The 24,604-nt window shown below is 43.4% G+C and overlaps 1 long non-coding RNA gene across 1 annotated transcript; it reads right to left on the bottom strand.

Annotated features, from left to right (window-relative positions):
• Nucleotides 1-541: 541 nt before the first annotated feature.
• LOC148051631 (uncharacterized) lies at nt 542-24,604 on the bottom strand. Its single transcript, XR_015700059.1, has 3 exons — nt 24,267-24,604; nt 19,766-19,930; nt 542-2,037 (listed from the first exon to the last, which is right to left on the bottom strand). It is a non-coding gene; the product is annotated as an uncharacterized LOC148051631 (long non-coding RNA).

Raw genomic sequence — 24,604 nt, 5'->3', positions numbered from 1 at the left:
AAAAAACCCCCCCCAAGTATAAGGTCGGATCCTTACTGAGTGCAAAGTGAGGCAGTTCCACAGTGGGAAATACTACGATTTACTTGGAATGAATTTCTCTCTCTGGCGGCTGGATGTCAACCCCCACAGCGATTCCCAGTGCGTTGCTGGAGGTCGTGCTCTGCCTCGCACCTCCCTGCTTCGGGCAGCAAGCACCCCCCGGTACAGCTTAGGGCGAGGGCTTCGAACGCTTCCTTAGTCCTTACGGTTCCCTTTTCTACTCTGTTTTTTTTCTCAAGTGGGCAGTTTTACCACAACTCTGTACTATTCCTACTGGGAGTAGTTGAAAATTCAATTATTCATGTTTTCTGGAAATTTGACAAAAAAAAAAAAAAAAAAGACTGTTTCTGAACATGAGTTTTTAAACATCTCTTAAATGAATCAAATGATGTGTCTAAGCATAAAATATTTACAGGCAACTTTCATTTAGAAAAATGTCAAGGCAATGCATCTTGTCTTTCAGAAAGGCCGTTCTGTTCTCCCTGAATAACCACATAAAGCTTGGATGAGTTTACAGAATAGTTTAATACAATGAAATTGGTACTAGCTGCTGGTTTTGCAAAAGAAGTTTTGCATTTTCCCAAGTCTGCTCCTGATATCTTTGTAGGTGAAAAACAGCATTCTTGTTAGTGATTTAAAGGAACAAGGCTCTATTTTAGGAATTAAAGGTGATCTGGATAACTCTTCCACGAAGGACGGTGGGGGAAAGTTTAATTTGCAGAAAAGCACCCCGGTTTTGTCATAATGTTAGAAATAGGGATTATTTTTGGGTGGTTGTAGCAAAATCCCAACCTGCTGGAGAACGATGGGCATTATGGTGAACAATCTGGACCTCTCAGACCTGTGCTGCTTCAGCTTAAGAGAACCCCAGGAAAGAGCTGGTTAAACACTTCCCTCTCTAGCTGGTTTTACTGACCATAGCCCTTTGTCAGAGAAGAATCCATCACTAAAACGGGGATATTTTTGATTAACCCGTAACCTTCAGAATGGCTGAAGACTACCTAGCGTTTTTTGCACAGTCCCTTAAACCACCGACATTTGGATGTGTCAGCATTCTGAGTCTGGAGACTTGAGCACGCGTTTTGCATTGATATAAATGGTGAGAGGTGGCGTGGTGGATACAGGGGCTTAATAATACTTTTTCGAAGATCTCGGATAAAATGAATGCAAGGCGCTAACTCGGCAATCTGACAAGCACCTTCTGACCCAATGACCCACTGTAAAAATGGAATATAACTTTCCTATGCACATCAGCTTAATTTACTTGCGTCTTGAACCCGTGTCTCCTTTCAGATCTTAACAGAGCATTCAGTGAGATATAAACACACGTTTAGGTGTCTTGTAGATACCCGTAAAGCGACTGTAAAAGGCAACCAGACCGGAACACTACCCAAGTGCAAGTGGTGAAAAAATGTGGTAGTGGCAAACCATCCCTTAGAACGGCTCTTGAAATGCTCTCAGGCTTTATCAAAGCAGTCGTCAGAAAACGATGGCTAAGGACCGGGAGGGGAAAGTATTTTCTGTTACGCTGAAATTTAGCACAAGAAAAAGCCCCGATATGTAACGTTGCATCTTGAAAGCTAGCTGGAATTTTCCCCTGCAGCATTGCGCAGTGTTAGCAAGAACACTACTGGTCCCCTAGAGTTAATATGTAAGTTTGTAATACAGGGTCCATGTTTATTTCTAGATATCTTCTGTTGTCTGTCCTGTACTTCATGCCAACATTTCATATAACTGCTGAACGAGAGATCCGAACTCCAATGGTGATGTTTGTCTAACAATATTAAATATTATACTGAGCTTCCTGTTACTCAATTCTTCTATACTGCGCTGAGTACACTTTCAACAAAGTTGTCCTGCTATTACAGAAAGGAAGGTATCGACTGCACGTTAAGGCTAATGGATTTTCACACCCATCTATGTCTAAAGTCACAGGCGGTAACTGGTGTTATTGCAGATGTGGGGGACCAAAGGACGGTAACTCCAAGCGTAATTGACCTGGAAAAAAAAGGACGCATCATTTAAAAATATTCCATCATACCGTGCTGTGCAAAGTGAAAGAGGAGATACAAAGCGGATAACTTTATTCTCAGACTCCCGCTGCAGAAATACTGTCAGGGATACCTATTTAACCACCTTTTGTCCGCATACGGCCAGCCTTCATTTTGTGCTGCGTGCTCTCCTGTGCTGGATACAACATCATTAGCGAGGCTGGAGAGATGCCATGGGAGAGCTGTAGCTCTTGAGGCATTTCTGAGCCGTGAATTTTACAGTAACCCCTCCTTTATCAGAAAACCCCCACCCATTCACCTCTATGTTCAGGTGGTTGGCGCTTGAAGGAGATTGCAGGAGAGTGGAAAGCATTCGGAAATGGAAGGGAAAACTATTCCTATTTCACTGGGATTAATGTTCCTTCTACAAGTTACACGTATGTGGACCAAAATGTACTAAAATTGCAGGAGACTTTCGAGTAACAGATTTGGTATATCATCATAAGAACAACTGCCGGAGCACTTTTGGAAAGTAAGTCCTTTTCCAAGTGATCTCTCAAAAAACGAAGACCATTAGTAACCCTCTAATTTTGTGGCCCTCAAATTTATTTACTGTTCTTTCTTCTTTGTTTTAAAGACCAAAAGTTTTGTTGGTGTGAATGGGCCACGAGACATACACCAAACCTAGAGATGTTCACGTGCCAGGATCGCAACTGCTGCCAGTAACCGCAGTTCTGTTTTGGAGGCGGTTTTGTCCTTTGTTTTGCTTTGGCTTTTTACGAATCTATTGATAGCGCAAAGGAGGGCGGCCAACTAGCAGCGGTTTTTCTTCCTCAAAATGAAAAACAGCCTTCCGCCAAAGCGGGTGGAAGCAGCAAAAAGAACGCTACTTCTCTTCTCACCTGTCTGCAGGTGGAGGTGAGATAACGATGAAAAAGGTGTCGCCATCTCCTCTTGCCAGTCCTGTGCCTACAGACATGTGGCTTAGCTGTTAGTTTTTTCCCATTACACAGTAGCTCATTTTTTAAGTAACTGTAATAATATTTCTAAATAAATGTCTGTAGTTCTGGACACGTGGTCAGGTACCAGTCTTTTCCTGCTCTGCTGCATTATGTTTGCTATTCTTATCACTCATGTTTGGCTCCCATGCAAAACAAGTCAAACTTCTCAAACAGATATATGCCTTTTATTTGAACAGAGATGGACTCTTAGATATAAAATGAGCAAGAAGGCCCATCTGATGAGCAAACATCAACATGGAAAGGGTTTGATCGCCGCAGCAGAACAGGCAGAGACCTGCCAAGGTGTAGCTGACGGCATCCTGTGATAGGGCATACCTTCGGGCACATCCTCAGTTCTGATGCTAAGCCGTTCATCCTGGGTGACCAGCCACTCATCTGCAGTTTTACGGAGTTTTCTCTCATTAACAGGAGCATTTTTAAATCAACCAGAATGACCGTTCATAATCTCACTGCACCTAAATAATTCAAACACCTAATTCCGATAAGCTTCATTTGTAATTTACTGTCGTATTCCTGTAGTCCTCTGCTGGAACAGATTCAAGACCACAAATCTGCATCCTCGACACCTCAATAGTTTTGCAAACCTGAACTTCACGCCAAAATCCAGAACGCAGACAAGAGCAGCCAGAACATGCAGTATTTGGTGCTTACTGCAAAGTGAGGGAGAAAGACCTCAGACAGGGTAACATGCAGACCTCACTGTCTCCTCTATGCTCTCTCTCTATCACCAAGTCCATCTGGAAAGCAGACATTTTAAAAATTATACTGAAAGGCACACCAAAAAAAATATGGTTTTCATATGTGTATGAAAACGTTTGTGTAGGTATTGTTATGTATGGTGGATGTAGGCTTTCCAGATTGCAAAGCTAAGCCTGAATTTGATAACCTGATTGCGTAATTTGATATTATACCTTCCAAGGTCCATCTCAAGAAACACACACACGCACATGTATATATATATGAACGACTCTGCTTTTTGAAGTTATTCCTTCCTTTTTGGTTAGGTAGTCCCCGAATTACCTGTTAACAAGGCATTTACCGTGGCAGGAGTTGGAAAAAAGGTTCTCTCACACCATGCTAGCCTAAAGGCCTTGGGAAGACCTCGCAAGCAGGTGGAGGAGAAGCCAGTCGTCTTTCTACGTCTTGTTGACCGGGTCCCGGTAGGCTGCCTATTTTACTATGCTCTACGTTGTCAATATTCCTGTTTCTCATTTACGGGACTATGAGGATTTATAGCTTTATTCAAGTGACTTCCGCGCTGCCTTCCCTGAAGAAGCGGGTATCTGTTCGTCAGACACTTACTTTCAAGTGCACAGTCTGAAAACGACTCGTGCATGGTCGTCGTCTTGCATTTTTCTGCTAAGCCGTTTGCCTCTTGGTTATGTTAGGCTTCAGACAATACACGCTTTCCCTGTTCTTCCTATTTTGTCCTTTGCTTCACTGGCAATGGTAGTGGCATTAAGACTGCCAGCGTCAGGCTTCCGAGTCAGCTTTTTCCTGTTCCCTGGGGCATCGGTGTATATTTCTGTGCAGCGGCGCTCTTCACTACAGTATTGAGAACCTTACCCAGCAGTTTACCTTTACTCTCTGACTGGCTGTGATACCACGAAGATGCAGGTAAAGGTCTGTTTCCAGCCCAGTTGCACTGAATGGCTCCGAATCCATTACTGCAGTGTGGTATCCACTGAAACGCTACGTGGCCGTGCTTACAGTAGCCCCTGCAGCAGTCTCTGACAATATGTATCACTTCCAAAAACCTCGATAATGGTTTACGGTAATGAGATCATTTATGTGCATGCCTAATGTATACTGAGCCTTACTGGGAATGTTGCACTTTTTCATTCTCTGGCCCTGGATTTTCCTACGTCCGACATAGCTGTTTGCCAGGTCTTTCATCTCTCTTACAGTTATCTGCATATGGGGAGTCAAAATGGCTCTAATGTATATTTTCAAGAACAACTTTGCTCAAGAATACGTGTTTAATCATACGCTGCTTATATACGATGCCTTTTTTTTTCCTATGTGGATCTTCCAGGTATCCTTAGGATGCTAGTTAGCAACTGTGACCCTCTGATCAGAGCTCATTCTTGCTCTTTTGAGTTCCTGCCTTCCGTCTCCTCTATAGTTGCTCTAAATGATGCTTTCCTTTGGGAAGAAAAATGCATTTTCCATAGCTTTGTCTTCGTGATCTAGGACTGCTGTGTGAGAAATCATCTCTGTGCATCTCATAGTATCTCAGTTTTAGCTCTGCTGTTCCAAGAACATCATATACCAGTGTGCCGGGTACTGCGCAGGGTACTTCGTAAAGATGCCTTCTGATTATTTACAGTAGTTTCTGCAGACGCTCCTTCCCCACTGTGCCGGTGGAGCTTATGACACGTGCGGGTGAATGCAAGATATTTCAGTTGCGCGTACGTTTTTCTGTGGGTAAGACGAATGTGAAAGCTCCTGGTTGCCATGTTTCCAGAAACAACGTCCCAGTCCCCGTCTCGGCGGCAACGTGCTTTGCAGGCGGACGCACGTTCATTCGCACGGCAGAGCATCACTGCGTTTCCGAATGGGCAAGTTAGTCCCTGCTCTTTGCTTTATCGTTGAGATGAACAGCGTCTCTTGCATTTCCATCTTCTATTCATCCTGGGGGTTTATATACACTAGGCTGATATGGAAAAAACCCATGTTAAATATTTTTTAATAAAGGCTTTGATATGATGTAATAGCATCTTTTAGATGCGGGATATCTTCTCTGCTGATCTTACCTGTTGAAAGCAAGCTGCGGGTGAGTTAGCAAGTATATCATGAATGGTGCAGCAACGAGCCAGAAATCACCTTGTTCTTCCATCGTCCCTACTTACATTGATCACAGAGAAGAGACAGAGTTCCTATCTTGCTACGCTTCTTGTTATTCTGTCTTTACACCCAAAATATTCTCCGTTTCAACATTAATCTCTGAAGTGTATGAGTCCTGTTCGTGAGTCTTGTTGCCTGTCCTGCTTTTTAAATCCTGCACGTTTGATCCCCAGGGCATTCTCCCGTCCCTACCAGTTTGTCTCATGAATTCCACGATGCATTGATGTAGCTGTTTTCCTTATCAGGTCACAGTTGCCAATATCGTCCTTTGGCAGCAAGTACGAGAAGGGTTCTGCTTTGCCTCGTGAGGCAACGCCTTACTGGTCGTAGGCATTTCATAGTGACTCCTGTATAATGCATTAAACTGCTCGAATCTATCCAAATATACAGCCTTCGATGTTTCGTGAGGGCTATCAGCTGGCAAGTTCTGTGAGTTCTCAGAATTAGTCTCTTTTTTCCATGTCCCCGTGCCTTTTTTTTTCTGTCAAGACGAGTATGTGATCCGCAAAGCAGATGAGGTACTGGCTTGATCATTTCATTCATTTCTAGTTATAAGGTCCCTCAGAAAACATCAGACTGATGTTTTGGTATGAATGAAGCGCACACCAAATTACAAAATAGATGTAGGAAAGAATTATCCTAGGTGCAGCGTTACTGAGTTTGTGAAGTCGTTATCAGAAAGAACCTTTTGCTTCAGTATTTTTTTTTACATTTCTTTGATATGCTCTCTGGAATTCAAATTGTCGCGGTGGTGCGATTGATGTTTGTGTCGGCGGCGATCTTTTTTCTCCCTCTTACATAATTCCCTGGAGGCCTTTGGAATCCAGTACGTTCACTTGTGCCCTAGAAACGTTCTGGCACTCAGCTTCCAGTTTCCATGCTGCTGTCTGAGCTTTGCAGCCTGTGTTCTTCTGAGGTTTATGATGCACCTCTTTTTTGCTGTTTCGTATCCCGCTGATGTCATATCTCCCTAGAAGCTCTCATTCTCAGCGGCTGCTTGCATTCTTCTTTAAGGTGCCATTCAAAAGCAGCTGGCATAGCTGATATGTGTGGAACCATATACATTTCATTAGTGCGTCTTTTCAATAGCACACGGAGCACTGATTTTGTTCAAACTCTATTTTTATTTCGGTGCTTCATTTGCCACCAATTTTTATATGTTTGTCATGTGTTTTCATGTTTGATAAACTGTTGTTGAATCTGTTCTGTTTATGCTTACCTTTAGCCATGAGCTACTTCACGTATTTCTAACGATCCTAACAGATCTGCTGTACGTTCTCGGAGAATTCTCACGAAGAGTCTCTGCGGTTCATCCTTTTCACCAGTCTGTCTCCGTCGTGGCTGTTTTGTTTCCGATAGCTAAATAAATGGCATTCAACCTCAAAGAAATTGTTGGTGGCACTGTGCCTGGAAAAGCGCAACTGCAGTCAGCTGTAGCTTGATGGTCTTTGGCAGTATAGAAGAACCGTTCAGGGAACGCAGTTCAGTCAAGAGCCAAAGCTGAACGCTTTTGTTTGGCAAGAGATGGTTAATATTTCTTTCCTAGGTTTGACGTACTTCAGGTTTAGCCATGAAAGAGATACTGAAAACTTCTGAGGAATGGCAGGAAATGTTTGGAGGTTGTTTTTGTTTTTAATTCCTTTAAGACGTCTATCTGGGACCTCCAATTTATAAAAAACATGGCTGCAAACTTTTTTGTAAGCGTAAGCAGGCGTATTTGCTAAAATCAGAAGAAAAGCATGTTGAAAAAGAACTGATGATTCTGGGAGCTCTTGGTTGCGCTCTCAACTTGAAACGCTCCAAGAGTTGAAAAAATGGCTTTATGTCGAGTGGGGCTGTAGGACTTGTGGAAAATATCTGAGCTTTTACAGAGACTCCCCCATTCTGCAGCTGCCACACCTAGACGTTACTGCATCACTGGCAGCCTTTGCCCCTCAGCAGTGCTGACGCTCTTACTTGGTCCCATTATTCATTTAGCTTCATCGTAAACTTACCGTTTTCCCATTCTGGCCTAAAAACTGCAGAGCTGATAAATATTTTCTCTTTCATGTCCATCTCCATAGAAACAGAATCTGTGTTACTGCTCTAATTGTTCTCTGATTTTATGCTGGTTTTTCTGTTATGGCCTCTGGATTTTTTCAGGTTGGTTTGTTTCTTGGCAAGATACTAGTTTATCTACTTAAGACAAGTTGTAAATGTTGAAGCGTTAAGGAGAAGAAGAGAGTGATCCTGTTCTCGTTCTTTCCTCCATTTCTGAGTACGCAATTCCTGAAGGTCGAACCCTCACAACTTTGAAAAATTGAAAGGTAGTTATTTTAAATGAAGCCCTGGAGCAGGAGTAGCATTTTCTGCCTCAAATATTCCCTACTGCCTTTGGAATTTCTTTAGCTAAGAGCCAGGGCCTGAACTGGCACCTTCGCAGGAGAATAGATGTGTACAGAGCCGTTTGTAGGTCCTCGTCGCCGGAGGAAGGTTTATTGAGCGAGAGAGAGAGAGGAACGTGTAGGGAAGGATCCTTTCAGTCCCGTATATACTGAACAAAGTTCTGTCACGGTTGTATTGAAAAAGGTTGCTCCTTCAGCACTCCTCTCAGAACCCAGGTTTTCAGTTTCCTCAAAGCCAGGGTCTGGATAGAGGTAGGACTCGCCTCCTGACACCACAGCAGGGAACTCTGAAACTCTGAGAGCAGAGGGGTAAGGATGACCAGGAAGAAACGGGGGCCAGAGCTCTCCAGCCCGCCAAGCAGGCCTGCTCCAGCCGGGGCTGAGCCTGTTCCATTCTTTGGAAGCGGGCAGGTTAAGAAGCTTTGAAAATTGGCACTGTCATTTACTCACTGACATAAAAAGATAATCCACTTCTGCGTATTATTCTGCTATAATGAATTCTGAGGCTCCATGAATTAAATGTGAAGCTTTCTGTCCCCGCAGGTGAAATCCAAAACCACAGTGAAACATTTCAACATTTTTGTCTTAGCCTCGGAAGCAAAGTTCAATTAGTCAAACCTAAGCGTATGTACTTTTCTGTCTGAAAAAATCAATTGTTTTTAACAGCTAAAAGCTGTTCGAGCAGCATTCAAACAGACCGCATTTATTAGGTGACCTCTGGCTTGTAGTTCCAGGTCCAGCGCTACCTTAAACATGACTCAAACTCCCGATGGTATTACCAGCACGTAAGGATCTCTTAGAAGAGAATTCGATTCGCAGCAGCAGCGATAAAATGCTCTCTGTCTTCTGGTTGCCGTTTTCCTTCCTATGTTCTCCTTTACCTGTCTTTGTTACAATATAGCATGTAATACTGGAAACCCGGGGTTCCCAATGTTAAGGAAGTCACTAAATATAGTATGAAACTGAGGAAATGTTGCTTGTTTTGTTTGTCTGGTTTTTCTTTAGAGTAGTGCTTGCAAACTCTGATTTTCAAAGGAGACAAGTGATTTGGGGTACCTAATTTCAGAGCCTTCAGGAAGACCTGATTTTAAGAGAGAGGTTCCTCAGCACATTCCAAGAATCAGAAAAATTTCATCCGAGACCAAAAAATGTGATTAAGCCTAGCAGAGATCTGTATGGTTCGTGTGGTTCTCTTAAATAAATAATAAAAACATTGGTCCAGACAGTCACCTCAAAGGAATTAAGAAGAGGCACCAGATAGCTCTGAGGCTTTGCAAAGTCTGAATAGCCGTGTTGTTTTTTTGTTTTTTTTTTAATTTGAATGCTAACCCATGAATGCTTGTCAAGTCACGAAAAGAAATATTAACAAACTCTTTGCACATAAAGCTTTTAGTGTTGTCTTTTGGATCAATTAGCCAGTGGCTGTACTCGCTAGGCCATTCCTCTATGCTGCCCTCCAACCCCACGCTGACAGTCCTTGACATTTGCTTTCTGTTCAAATGCCTTTTATTCTGATACCAACAGCGGTTCAATATTGCCAGTCGAGCATATTCATAATCTATCTACAGGTCTCAAAAATAACGCATGCAATTAAACGTTAAGAATGAATTTAGAATTGCCCTTATCTGGCTCCTGCGCTTTTAAGTGAACGTAGGTTCCTGACTTTTCTCCGTGTCTACGAGTGCTGGAAACAGGGGGGGATTCGCCTTCCTAAGCTTCAGGTGTCTACAACGCAGGCACCTGAGCTATTCTCCTTGAAAGTCAGCACAGATCTAGTTAATACAGCCGTGCAGCGAAGGACGCGTGCCATCTAACCAAAAGCAGGTACTTGATTTAGAAAGAGAGGAATCCTACCCTGTGCCCCTTGTGGTAACGGGGGGTAGGGATCCCCCCCATCCCTGTTCATAAATAGCTTGTCATATTACCGCATTTATATGGTATATCTGCCTCCTGTGTCTTAATAAGTCTTTTGCGTGCCAGGGTTGCCTAAGGCTGCCAGATTCTTGGCTCCCTGGGAAGGGAAGTTGGAAGCTGTGCAAATTATGTGTCGAACCGAATTTCTCACAGTTCCCCTTGGCAGAGCGGAGAGCCTAGTGCTGAGCCAAGACCTAGGACTCAGCTCCTGCTGGAAGGACAGGAAGCCTGAAAAAGTTGAGAGCCTGACACGAACGCAAGTCTCGAGGTCTCCAGGGTCCCGCTGCGCAGTCGGGCACTGTAGCCTCATTGCTGTCGGTACCGTAAGAGTTTGGGGATGGATGCTTGAGCATCCCAGAACACTGATGGTTTTGGCTCATTTGACTGGCTGCCCCCAAGTTAAATAACCTGCAAGCCTCCCTGCAGGTTTGTTAAAGCCAATATGGTTCTATAGGAAACAGAACTTTGGATTTCATCCAGGTTTATCAGAACTCTGATGTTCCCAGGGAAACATTCTGGATTCAACTAATTGACCTTTTACGTGAAAACTGTGCAATAAATAGGTAGACCAGGACTGCTTTATGTCATAATGGTTGCTTGATCGGAAATATCACCAGCACATCTCCGCTCCTGCTTAAGACAACAATAAAACTCCCAACAGGAGTCTGAGCTATGGTAGCACCGAATCCAGGGGAAATTACCCTTTTGAATGCATTTGTTGTCCCCGGCGATGGAGTTTTGTGATCTACAACCAAAGCAGTTCAAGAAAGAATGAATGTTAAAAATGTTCAAACCTTCCAAACGACAAACATTTTTTAATCTGCTAACCCTGACCTTTGTCCAATAAAAATTCAAAACACATTAACAAACTGCACCGCTACTACCCTAGAACCAGCACTCAACTATGACCTACACGGACAAATGCCCGTTTTTCAGACCAGGAATGACAGAGTCCAGCTACTATGCCTGATCTTGGTGTCTCGTCTCAGGGACCAAGAGTGGCTATTTGTGACAGACTTAGCCTTTTAGAGTGGTTATTATTTTCCTCTTCAGAGTTCTAGCAGTGTGCGGATCAGATTGTATAGTCCCAGCGACACTCTGAGACACGTAAGCCCACTCCCACTCCACGTCTTCCAAGCTGCAAATGCGAATCCGAGTGTTGAATTTATCCTGCCAAGCATAAGGAACAATCTTAACTGTAAACCCTTGAAAGGATCAAAATATTCACCCAGAAGATGATTAATACGATGCCTGGAGGTCTTACACTGAAAAATGTACAAAGTTCAATATATCTTAAAAAGACCAAGCCTCGTGTTCCTTGTGTACTTCATTTCTGTCAGAAAATTTGTACGAAAAGGAACACAACATAAGCAAAACTGGATGTGCATGAGGAAGCGTGGGTTCAGTTAAAATCCTGCATACGGGAAGCGCGGGATCCATCGTTACCGGCAGTGTAAGTCCAGAATGTTCGATGCCATTCCCACTGATGCAAAACAGAACAAAATTTCTGATCCTGCAGGCTCCGTTTTGTCTCGCACCGACTATCCCATGAAACGGAATGCATAGAGACTAATGCAACGTGAATTATACCTGCAAAACTGAACTCTCTTGGTAGGCGCCTGATTTCATGCAATAGTTGGATGTAAATAAGAAGATATCCTCTAAACAGGCCTTCCATTAAAAAGATGACCATTTGAATTTGAACGAAGTATAAAATCAAGAGAACAAAAAGATACCAGTTTGTCACCAGGCCGGCCTCTAAAATTAAGGTACCATCTCTATGGAAGTTCAAGAATGACTTTTTCACTTTTGAGACCTACAGACCCAGACCCTATAAAAGATTTGGAGTTGTCATGGTTTTAGAACAAGAAATGCGGAAGCCTTTGGCTAGTAACCTTCACTGTTTTACTGATAACATGTGTTTTTATCAGTCCTCATGGCATTTATTCATGAAACTTCGCAGTGAATTTTCTGTTCTTTTGAGAAAACACACGGTTGTTGTACCGTGTGGCAACAAACAAAAACTCCACTAACATGGACTTAGGTCATTTTATCTTGCCACCCACAAAAAGAAAACTTCATGATCAAGCTGGTCATAAAATTCAATACAGAATGATGTAACATTGGAAGTAAAAATTATTGTGTAGAGAAGGTGAAATTTAGACTAGGCTTCCCAAGGAATTTCTGTGTAGGGTGGGTCCCCGCCCCCCCCCCCCCCCCAAAGAAAAAGAAGATTATTTTATTTCATTCCTCATTATCAAGTAGGCAATCTATCTGCTTCCACTTCTGAAAGGAAAATCAAGTACTCCTTTTCTTCTTTTACTATATAACTGCACTGTAAGTTGGGTAAGGGCAGATGTCCTGTCTGTTGGGCGCCGATATTGCCTAAGTAGCTATCTGACAACTCAGTAAAGTTATCAGGTCCTCAGTGAAAGGATTTTGAAATATATTCAGCATTGGCCTACTTGTGGTCATGTCAAAATCAGTGCTGAAACTCGCTTGACTTCACTGGAAACAGAGGTAGATAAAACTGCGCGCTTCTGAAAAGCGCACTGCTTATTTACCCCAGCTGCGACCAGAGAACTGGATAGCTAAGAAAAGACGACGAGAAACTGCTGAATAATCAAGCAATAATCAAACTTTTTTGTGAGTAAAGTGACATTCAAAATCACAGATTCATTCACGTCAGGTCAAAATTAAAATCCTTAGCCTGCCATGAGGGCTGTGCAAGCAAGCCTTTATACCAGTGGATCTTCAAAGATAAGAATTACAAGTACGCCTAAACGTGTGCACAATGTATAGCTCGGTTGAAGTCAACAACGTATGCAAGGTTCAGCTCCAGCAGAGACACTGGTTACCACGAATGGCGCAGAAACACTTTATTTTACACAAGTGGATACAATTACAAGCGGGATGCTGTTCTTCATGCAAAAGGCTTTTTGTTGGGCCTTGGTTTTGGAAGGCAGGGGTTTAATTTACAAACCTGCCAGGAGATACCGTATCTTGCATCTTTCCATGCGGACTTTAGACACTCTCTGCAATATTTTGAGGAAGTTATTTCACACCAAATTACACAAACATTTTTAGCCTGGTTAGCAGAAGAGCAGGAAATGTCCACGTCACACAGCAAAGCATTAATATGGATTTAATTACCTCCTGCACGTGAGGCCAAGCAAGCCCCTCAAAAGTGCAGGTGAAGACTAGTGCCGATGGAGCAGCGGTTATAGACGAAAAGGCCGTTGCAGCGAGCTGTGGGGAAAGCACAGGCTGGGAGGAGCGCTGGCGTAAACGCAGGGGGCACAGGTACGGACTGCAAAAGGCAGGTCTATCTCAGGTTATACTGAGATTACTCTAAAACCGATGTTCAAGCCTAATCCTTTCCTAAAAGAGAGCTCTGGCAGAGAAAGCTGCTATGTGTCCTGAAGGAAACGGGTACCAGCATTCGATAAGAATAGCCTCGATTAACATGCAACAAGCCTTTTCAAAGTCCCCAGGCGCGATAAGTATGCCACCTGCTGTTAGCAAAACTCTTCTGCACAGAGAAGCCGGGGACCTCAAGGTTGAGAGAAACGTCATGTTCCTGTGGGCAAAGACAGGGCTATTCTTTCAGTTTATCAGAGACATCGTTGCTACAAAACTATTTCCTTTTAGTGACTAACTATTCCAGGATGAAAAGCTTGCGAGGTGTTTCTCCGTACTTTGTTGCACCGGTGAAAGACGCTAAAACATAAGAACGCCTCAGCAACATCTAAAACCATCTAGGTATCAATTCCTCGTGCTAGCTGGACAAGTGCTGCAGCAGTCAGGCCATACTGTTACACCAGGGTAAGAGTTTGCTTTCCATTAATTGTACTTTCTGCCCTCTTTTATTCAGGCTGCTGTAAGTAAAAACCATTGAATCTATAATTGCACGTTACAGGCGGCTAGAAATGATCAGCCCGATACTGCTGAAATAACCCCGCAAGCCACAAACGGCAGCAAACGGTCAAAGGCAGAAACATAGGAACAAACCCAGAGAGAAAAAGCGCTTGCAATGGATAGGTCCCATGCTTGGCTTTGCCGTTAATGTTCTGTGCGACCGTTTCTGCTTCACTCGATCTCTTTGCGTCTGCTTCCTCTCTTAACTTTGGTAAGATTTATCCGTCTATAGCACAAATATTTGCAGTCAGGACCGGCTATCAGAAAGGATCTGTATGGTACCAACAGAGAAATCCTGAGGTGCCCAAGAATGGCAGTGTTCTCAGGAGGCTGAGCCTTTTTGTATTTTCTTCATTTTAGAAATTTGCAGAAACGTTTGCTACTTCAAACAGTTATATTCAGCAAGCATCAGACGATGATACTAGGGGCATGACACGTCAATGAAATATATAAAGATGGTGCCTCTGTGCAATATCCCTTTTCTAAGCGGGCCAGCAGGGCCTCGGGCGTCCTGCTCTGTGGCCGGGCAGGGAGCGCTACCAATACCTAGCAGTAGCCCGACGGAAAAAGGCTCCTTGAAGAAATGTTGTCCGTTCTTGAGTATAAAATACCACTTCAATATGTCATGACTTTATCCATTTTTTTCTTAGGGAAAAGACTTAAGGAAATGTAAATATTGTTACTCTATCTGAGCTACACTGCTGCTGGGAACCACTGACTTGGCCTGTATGGTTTTATACAGGTCTGCAGAGCCGGCGGTTCACAAACCACACGGCTCTTACCTGTCCGTTTCTGTGAATACGCACGACACGCACAACACACAAATATACAGGTAGTTAATGTCCCTGTCATCACAGCGTCTGTTAAAAATGTGGTCACTAAGGGATATCTTAAATGAGAGAAGCAGAACAACGTGTAGGGAAACTAGTGTTCACATCCATACAGCTCCTGCATTCGCTCTGGTAGCAAAAACGTTTAGCTTCCTCTCGTTTGGCACTGGGGAATACACACAGCACAAGATATTTGTCAAACACCGAGCAGAAACCACAGTACAGGGAAGCCCCTGATTTTTTCCTTAGCTCTAAATCGCCGCAGTTTCCTTTAGAGCTAAGCTGTCTGAAATTGAACTGTATTAAAACACTGTAGGCAATGATCATGTGTTGGTTAGAAAAGGCAAATGAATTCCATTTGAACTACAAAAATAGCTTATACAGTTATAGGAGGGGCAAGAAGTGAAGGATTCAGCTATGAACTTCTTGTCTGTTGATTTCTTAAATGGTCTTTGTTCCAGCCAGGAGGTGAGATTTTCTTGTTCCTTTTCAAAAACGTTTTAAAGAGCTGCAATCTTGGCTCAGACTGCTTTCTCAAGCTCAGAGGTCTCTGAACGCACAGATGTCACAGCGGTTTCATCAGCAAAGTTGTCACCTAACGATTAGAATTATTAGTAGCTAAGTGTCATATTGAATGCCCCTAAACTCAAATGCTTTATAGGAGACATCGTATAAAAAAGGCTACCACTACCACACTAACCGATTTTTTTATAACGTACCCGTTCCGAATTTCAGCTCCCCAACACCACGGTTGAGTCAGGTACCATCACACAGCTTTTTCACATTCTGGATGAAAACCGTATCCTAAGAAGACGCATTTCCCCAAATGAGGTCTTTGGAAGGATCTGATCGTTGCAATCAAACCTGTTCTGGGCCAGCTAAGCACCTGGGTGCAAGCTCCCGACCACGCTTTGAGAACGCTTTTACCGAGCGCAGTTGAGGAGGAAGGAGGCCTCCGGGAGGCTGACGTGGACCTTTGCCTCTGTCGTTGTCGGAGGCTGAATGGCAGCACGAACAGTTCGGAACAGCCTTCCCTAGCTTGTCAACGGTCGAATCAAATCGCAACACATGTAATGTAAAACCATTGCGTGGATTAGCATGAGTATCTCACGCTAAAGAAGTCTTATTTTTGCAATAGCTGCCTGCTAAAAGTGGATGCGTATTTGTTGGAATCCAAAAATAAAATAAAAGCCAAAAGCTAACAGTACGCGGATCTGTCTGCAATGCGTTGCAGTTGCAAGTTCTCTGACTAACGCATACAGATGCTGACAAGAAATGAGCAGAACATAGGAAAATGGTTCCATGACAGATTAAAATTCAGAGTAGAATAGTCATGAAGTAAGCTAGTGTCTCTAACGTAATCTGTTTAACAAAACTCAGGTGTATCTGCTCGGGACTGACAGTGCACACAGGCGGGTAAGTAATGTACCTTATTTAGAATATTCTAAAAGAAAAAAACACATCTAACGTTCCAGTGACAGTCTTAGAAAATTGCCATAATGAAGCGTAGAACAGAAAGATCAGCTCTCACTGGGGTTTTGATTAACAACAAAGAGAAACCTGGACTTGCTGACTAATAAGGATGTGCGCTTTATTTGGTGCTCTTATTGCAAAGTATTTGTGTAAGACTGCTGGAAGTACTTCTATCGAAAAATGTTTTCATTGTCCTTACAGGGGTCTTTTTGAACTAAGGAAAGATATTTGAAGCATAGAATGTGAAGAGTTCTTTAAGATACTAGGTAACACTGACAAAGCCTAGCATTCCAAACGTTATGAACAGCTTTTCTGGCTAGTAACAGCCACTAGCTAACAAAGAGGTGCGCAAGATTGGGAATTAGGGTACACAGAGGTTACGTGTAAAGCGCTTTGCTGAACGCAAGTAGGCTGAAGCAGATGTTTTAAACCTCGCTGAAGTCAAGCGGCGTTCAAGAGCTTTGCCCAACATGGAGAGACTGTAGCGATGTCTGAAGGTAAGCTTGTGAGTTTGTGTTCAGACTGACTTCTGGAATACAGCGTTAAGTATTGAAAAGTATTACCTTGTGTATAACCGAAATCACACGCCTCGGAAAACAAAGCAGATGTTTTAGGCTGAGCCCGTGCATCGAAATTCATGGATGAGAGTAAATGATCCAGATTTACCTTTCAACACACCCATAAGCTTGCTCACCGGACATGTAGAGGTAAACGTGTATTGTGACTTACTGCACCCCTCTTCTCAAGTACCGTCTAGTGGTACTTCCTCACTTAGCAACGTAACTGAATTCATGTTCATGAATGAGAAAATAAGAGAATGACAGGTGACAACATGAAAATTCACCCCATCAGCATTTTTCCTCCCATGTACACGGAATGCTTGTTGAAAAGGACGCTAATTCAGGACCACAAAGCTATTCCAGGCAACACCTAACTTTCTAATTAGCTTGTAGTACTATCAATGGCATTGTAAATGTCACACAAGAAAAAAAATCCCTGTTTAGCCTGCTGGAAATAAACGAAAAAAAAAAAAATCACTTTATATTTCCTGTTGAATGGAAAAAAAATTATTTTTAGGGACATATATATTTAAGAATCAAATGCTTTAGTAAAATTTCATTTCCAGACCGTTGGGAAGAGTAAGAATGTGTCATTCATGGCCCTCAATTCTGACTAGTTTTAGATGAAGATGGATCGCCAGCTTCTGGCTCCATCTACTGTGTCAAACTGAAATAACGCAGAGATTGATCTTTCCTCTTTTTTGTAAAAACCGTATCCCAACCTCCCCCTAAGACAGGAGATCAGGAATCGGCTATATATAGCTGTTGAAAGGAAACACATCGAAGCGAAGACAAAATGGCAAATAACATGAGCCAGTAAGGAGAATAGCAGATGAAAAACAAGGTAGGGCAGGTTCTGTTTTGAAAAACAGAGGCTCCACAGGATCCTGGGGGGAGTTAGATCATTTTAGACGCTTGAGGGCTTTTAAACAATTTTGCTAGTTATCATTTGAACTCTGCGAAACCTTTTTTTCTTCCACTTGACATACCTTTTTGAGATATCGAAGAAATTTCTTCCATTGCCCTCACCGAAACCAAGATCTTACGAAGTTTCACCCAGAGATTCTCACCCCCTTTCTTGTTCAGAGGTAAACTAGCCTGGTAGTATAAATATTTTCTAGGCACACTTTATATGAAGATAGAAAAGCAACAGCTTGAACCTTGTTGTTCTGCATGCCAGCAGAAGGCTGCTTGCATGAGATCTCCTGAGCTGCACAAAGAGAAGCAATTTCAAGGACTAATTTCAGAACTAATCAATTGTTTACTTAAAAAGCGGTTACTATAGAAATTATCATTACGGACCGGCAGGACTCAAGCAAAACATAAAGTGTAGGAAATGTTTAACCTCCTAGCTGCTTCTTGTGTAGTCCACAGTTGATGATACCTTAAACGTCAGTAATAAAAAAAAAAACCCAAAAACCAGACCACAAAACAGTACTTTGACAAGTAAACTTTGATATTCAAATACAGGTGGCTTTGGCTTGAGAGGTCTCATTCACGGTTTTGGATTCCAGATCCGTTATACATCAAATACACAAAAACTTCTCTTTATCTTATGATTTGTCTTGGTTTTCTCTTATTTTTATCTTCCACAGCACTTGAACAGAATCAGAAAGAAATCCTGAATCTCTTCCAGATGCTCTGTGCCTCAATTTGCAATGGTATTTTTCAAATTTTTACTCACACAGGGTAAACCTTGTGAAAGCATGTGAAGCAAATGAGGAACCTGAAACCTATTTTCAAAAGTCATTTATGCATGTGAAAATGCAAGTCTCTCGGAGTACTAAGAAGTTTTAGGATTCCAAGCGCTTAAGCCATTTCTTAAAGAAGATACAGAGTCCCAAAGTGCTAAATATATTACAGAATAAACGTCTCTCTAGCTTAACGCTTTAGATCAATTGTTTGGTAATCATCCCTTTAGAATTTCAAGTTCAAAATACTGTTATATGCTGGGTAGAACTGGGACTACAGAGAAGGGTATAAAATAGTGACTAGTTTGCAAAGCTCATCGCCAAAAATACAAAGTACAAAAATTACATCAAAACCTTAATTTTAATATAAAAGGCATTGCTTCCCTTTGCCTCGTCAGGATGCCTGCCTAATGTCTGTGTGGGGCCATCAGTGTTTCAGCCCAGTCTTCTGTCAGAGTCAATCCTCTTGTACCACCGACGCGGTACACAGATTTCCCAAGCGCTATCTTAAATTGTAGGTTTTTTCCTTGCAGTGCTCTGACAGGAAGACTGTCTCCAAATCTCGTATCTCTAACTAGAACTCTGAATTTCCAGCCCCAAAACAGCAGCGGTGTATTATATATACTATTGACTCTTGTGCCACTATTGCATTTTTAACACTGGAAGGAACAAGGAGAAGGGTAGTCTTTGTTAGCAGGGACTTAAATGTAGAACAACTGCGCTTCTTCTTTTTTTAACAGAGCACTGGCATATTTCTTCAGCGAATCAATCTTTAAAAGGTTTTGCTTTCTGGGCTCGTTTTTACTTTCCCAGTCCTCCCCGTGAGGAAGTGGTCAAAGCTGGCACGGTCTTGCATTAAGGTTTAAGGGCAACTACCAAACCATGCAATATCAGCATCTGAGACGGAATACAAATAATTTTCAGGTCACTCAAGCTGGATATATATGTATTTCAAACGGGCACTGATGATAGATAGGTAAGTGTAGCAAATGGCAAAATCACCTGGCTTACCATGCCAAATGTGGGCAGAAATCAATCCCAAACAGGCCTTCGTACTGGGTGTATTCAAGTGTTAGTATTAATGGAAATGCTTTACCTTCTGCACGTATAGAGGTGCTGTCCCTTGATGAACAGGGCTGCCGTAGCTCCAAGCAGTTCTTCCAGGCTAGCACCGCTCTCGTTAGATTCTGAATCCGTCTGGGTTTTCTTTACTTTCTTCGGTCACAAGGCCACACCAACTGAGATGCTCACGGGAAACTTGCTGTAAGGGAGAAATACAGATATTAAAAAAAAAATGTAATTTAAAGTAAATGCCGTGGCTGCATAAAAACAATTTTTAATCGTTCTTTTCCACGTGTAATTTACAGTTACTAAAACTGAGTGTTTTAGACAAACCTTTAAATATACGTCACAGAAAACAGTACTTCTCTGAATGTAGACATTTGTGTTCTTTTCCTTCTTTCTCCCTCTGACTTGGTCAGCAGTAACCGCATAATTGCCGAACAACTTCAATTTTATTATTTCTGTTTAAAATAATTAACGATGGTATGATGTTGGTTTATCTTGTCTCCATTTCAGATGGGTCTTCCGTTTGTTTTTTTTTTTTGAGACGATGCTATGCATCAAGGAGGTTCAGTGAGCCACTCCTCTTGGTACGTGTGTTGCAGGAATACAGTCATTTGGGGTTCACAATTCCCAGAACGATACGAATAAAAGCATGGCAGCACATACAGAAGCTGCAACAACCGCAAACCCATATGCATCAAAGATAACCGACGAATTCACTCATTCTACAATGAGTGAGAAGGGCGTGATTTGGTTTTTTGGATTAATTTCAGTTGGATTAGATGGATATGTATAGCTTCTGTGCTCCTCCTATGTTCCTCCTACTGTGACAAATATTAAAACTAGACATATTCGGTCTTGACATGAAGAGACAAAAACACGGGGCGTGCGGTTTTAGGCTGACAGCGTTCACCCTTTCTAAGAGTCACTCGCTCTTTAGCACTTACAGGAACTCAACTGAAGCAGCTGTATTCACAAAAAGAGAAAAATCAATACTGAAGCTGCTAGAGTGAGACAAGGGGAAAAGGTTGCCTCGTGGTAGTTGTAGCAGTCCTGAGTTAGGGTTAAAAATTCAAGAAGTCTTCACAAAAACAAATAGGGAGAGAAAATACATTCACCCCTTTGCACAAAGAAGATTATTTCAGCCACTCAGTAGCGCCATTTCAGTGCATTTGCAATAAAAGTTACGGAAGCTAAAAGCTACGCTATTTAATCTTTGCACATCAGGAATGAGACACCTTCTTTCACCCTTTTTTCTCTCCAACGCTCAATTGATAATCTCGGAAGTTCTGATCATCGTTCCGGAGCTCCTAGGCTGAAAAATACCTACGAAGTAAGAGCCGAGCGTGAACAGAGCGTGTCTAGGACCGCTGGGTGGCATGGCACAGAGCACAGCTGGGCTGAATTAGCTGACACGTGTACGAACCTGGAGGGAGAGGGTGCACATATAAAATCAGGGCAGAAGGGCAGGTGGAGGCAAAGGCCAGACTTAGGGGGCGCGAAAATACGCATGTTCCGTGCGTGTGTGCGTGTTGGAGGGGCTACTGGAACTCAAACCAGCAATAACTTTTTACAGTTCCTGTATTAGTTACACTTGCAAACAAAACTGAATATCCCTGCTTCCTGACTTTGATGATGATACTGCTTCCAGCGGTTATAAATGAAACTGAAAGCAGATCCATGCAGATGCTTGCTCCACAGCATAGGTTTAAACATGCGAGTTGTCCCACAGACCTTTTTAAAGAATCTGGGACACATGAGACAGTTCCTGAAGGCATTCACTGGATTCAAACCTCAGGTTCGCATATTGGGTGTTCAGTGGAGCAATCAATAACCGGAAGGGAACTGAATACATACTGAAGTAGAAGTCACAGATCAAAGGGATAATGAAGGATTATTATTTTTCTCAAGATTTCCTGCAGCTTTATGCTAGCAACACAACCGAATGTCCACAGTTAACGAACCTCCCAGACTCGCAAAAGGAAATGTATTTGTTAGGTATTACCTCACTGATCGGGGCCTATACCGACTTCCCATTCCTATGTAACCCATTACCTAAGAGCCCTAAGAACAGGAAACGCAGCTTTGGGTCAGCCACCCATACGGAAACTAGGGTACAAAAAAAAATTATCTTAATTATTTACTCCTTACGTCTTGATGATTATCATGGTATCTATAAGAAAGTTTTATTTCGGGTTTCCAAAATATAAAGCACCGTTATGCAAGCTGGAGTTTCACGCCTTCCCGAGGCGTTCTCTCGTTCAAACCATCACCAGATTGATAGCTGACTTTTGTCAGCAGCTTTCGCCCATGACAAAACCCAAGCTTATAAGCCCAGTGAATCTAACGCTAAGCTTCTCTAAAGACCACAAGTGCTTTTATTGCTGTTGTACTCGCAAAAGGCTCGAACTAGTAAGGGTGGTAGGGAGAGCAGCTATAAACCGTATGTTATAAAAATGGAGGAAAAGGACTTGCTCCACGTTGCAAGATTAGAAGGAGCAACGCTTTGATCAGAACAGAGTTCACCATCATAAAAGAAACTGAACAAATAGTCTCAGATAGGGCACGCTGCCTGTGCCAACAGAAGCGGTGTTTTCTAACTACTCCATCCGATTCGGGGCTTGAGAATACAATGCAGAGCGATAAAATAACCCGGTTGCTTTCATCAGCAACGAACTGGACCGGATGGCTCCAAAGACCCTTTCTGAGCCTAACAACTTAAATGGATACGTGAAGTAATGTGCAAACGCTGAAGCTCACTATTAAAATGCAGATTTGTAACCCAGTCAAACTGAACATTACCGCAACCCCGCTGGGCCTAGATCAGCCCAGTGGCAGACTGACCCTTCGATGCCATTTCCCAACCTTACGCCGCACCGGAAAGGGACAGAGAGGGCAACTCCTTGCTAGCGGCTCAAAGGGTAAAATCCACTCCTGCAACTGCCCTTCCTCAATCCAGGCCGGTGAATTTGGTGCATTTGGACAATCTGTGCCTCTGCCGGGCTCCGTGTACAGCCAAAGAAATCTAAGACACGTTTTGTTTAAAGAAGTCAGTCACCTCTCGGATCAAACTATGAAGACTAGGTCACTTTTCCAGGCTAATCGCTCGAAAAAGTGACATCCTTTTCACACGCACACCATGAGTCTCAGCTGGTAAGGCTGAGGTTGCCTATACTCACTTACAATTCTGGTTTCCGCTTGTTGCGATTACAACAAATAAGAAATGCTTCATTTGTGCCTGTATCTCGATATAAACCGGTCAAAATCAATGCATTTGCCACAAGAGGACAAAAGCATTGTTCTCACCGATCTGCCTCAGTCACGCATCTTGCGCTGTTTTGTTTTTCAGATTTTTGTGGAGTCATCCCAGCAAGTAGTAGGTAGGCAGCTGGAACATTCAGTTTATTCCTCCCGGATCACATCAAACCGTCATCTACAGAGGTATTTATAAATGTATCGTTCCGTTTAGACCTCGTACCTGAAGATTACAGGTTAAGAACTACAGTTATAGCCAGGAGAATTTGAAACAATGTTGTAACTTAGTAGTGGTGCTGTTCCCACGAACGCAGTCCTTTTATTAAGATCGTACAGAGGCATGGAACAAGAGGTAGGTTTCGGTGGGATGTAAGGAAGAGGAAGATTTGGGGGGAAACTGCCCAGACTCGCTTTCGTGACGAGCGTTAGTTCTTTGAGGTTTTTTTTTTTAAAAGCAGTGTTTCATTTCAGAGGTGCTGCAGACACGACTGGTGCTTTCCAACACTACCCAAATGAGACAGAAGACCACACATAAGAGTAATCAAGTAAGGACGAGCTCTTTGCATTTCTTTAAAATATAAGGGGAATAGACACTAGTGGCTTGAAACAGCAATTCCAAAACACCTGTGGTGTACCAGCGCATTAGAGCCATCGCCAATCTATATGATCATGCGTTTCTGTGGTTAAAAACATTTTCCTTGCCAATTTCCATCAGGTCTAAAAAAAAAAGAAGGAAATAAAAGCCTATTCCTTTAACGAGCAAGCATCGACTGTCTATGTTTAACTGCCACAAGGGTTCTGTTACTGCAGGGCCTGACCTGCATCGATGGAGGGGACGGTGTTTTTCCAGACAAAAAACCAGTTGAGTATTAACGTCCCATGTTAGGGATGAAAGTCTGTGGCGGGGGGCCTGAGGGAGGAAACAGGACATCGTGACACAGTTAAAGGCTGTAATTAAAGCGTGTGGTCAAAGTGACACAGGCATCTTGGTGTACCCTACTTTTTTCGTGAAACTCCGCCAGCTTTCTGTTAAAACAGGGCTCGGGAGGTTGCCTTTGCACGCACAGCGAGCCCGCGCTGTATGAAAGAACACGGCTTGCCGTTGGAAAGACGTATGCTGTGGTTTCACGGTGGCGTCGAGCTAAGGCCTCAGTCGTGCGCTCGCCATTTCACGAGGCGGTTTCCCGCGCGCTGCGCCCACTCCCACGCACACGGCATGGCCGAACGAGGCCAACTGCTCCACAGCAAGCGCTGCCTGACGAGGCCCGAGGTCTTACCGCTCTCTCGGCACTTAGTTTGACGAAGTAACTCAACGTCAGGCAACGGCCGCCGCAGCGGCCTGCCCGCCGCTCCGCTCCGACTCGCTGCCCCGCCAAACCACCTTCTCTCTCCGCCGGGGGCGGCGGGGCCCGCCGGCGCCCCCCCTTCCCCGGTCTTTCCCCTCGCTCGGCGGCAGCCCCGCGGGGAGGGGACGGAGGGGGCGGCCATCCCCGCCGGGGGCTGGGGCCGGGGCCGCCTCCCCGACGGCGGGGGCGGAGCGGAGGCGGCAGTGAGGAGAGGAGAGGAGAGGTGAGGTGAGGAGAGCGGAGGGGAGAGGCGGCAGGGCGCCGCCGCG

The sequence above is a fragment of the Nipponia nippon genome, unplaced genomic scaffold (genome assembly GCF_047370975.1).
Source record: "Nipponia nippon isolate SJK-2023a ecotype South Korea unplaced genomic scaffold, ASM4737097v1 scaffold_6, whole genome shotgun sequence".
NCBI lineage: Eukaryota > Metazoa > Chordata > Aves > Pelecaniformes > Threskiornithidae > Nipponia > Nipponia nippon.
This window is presented reverse-complemented; position numbering and strand designations above follow the sequence as displayed.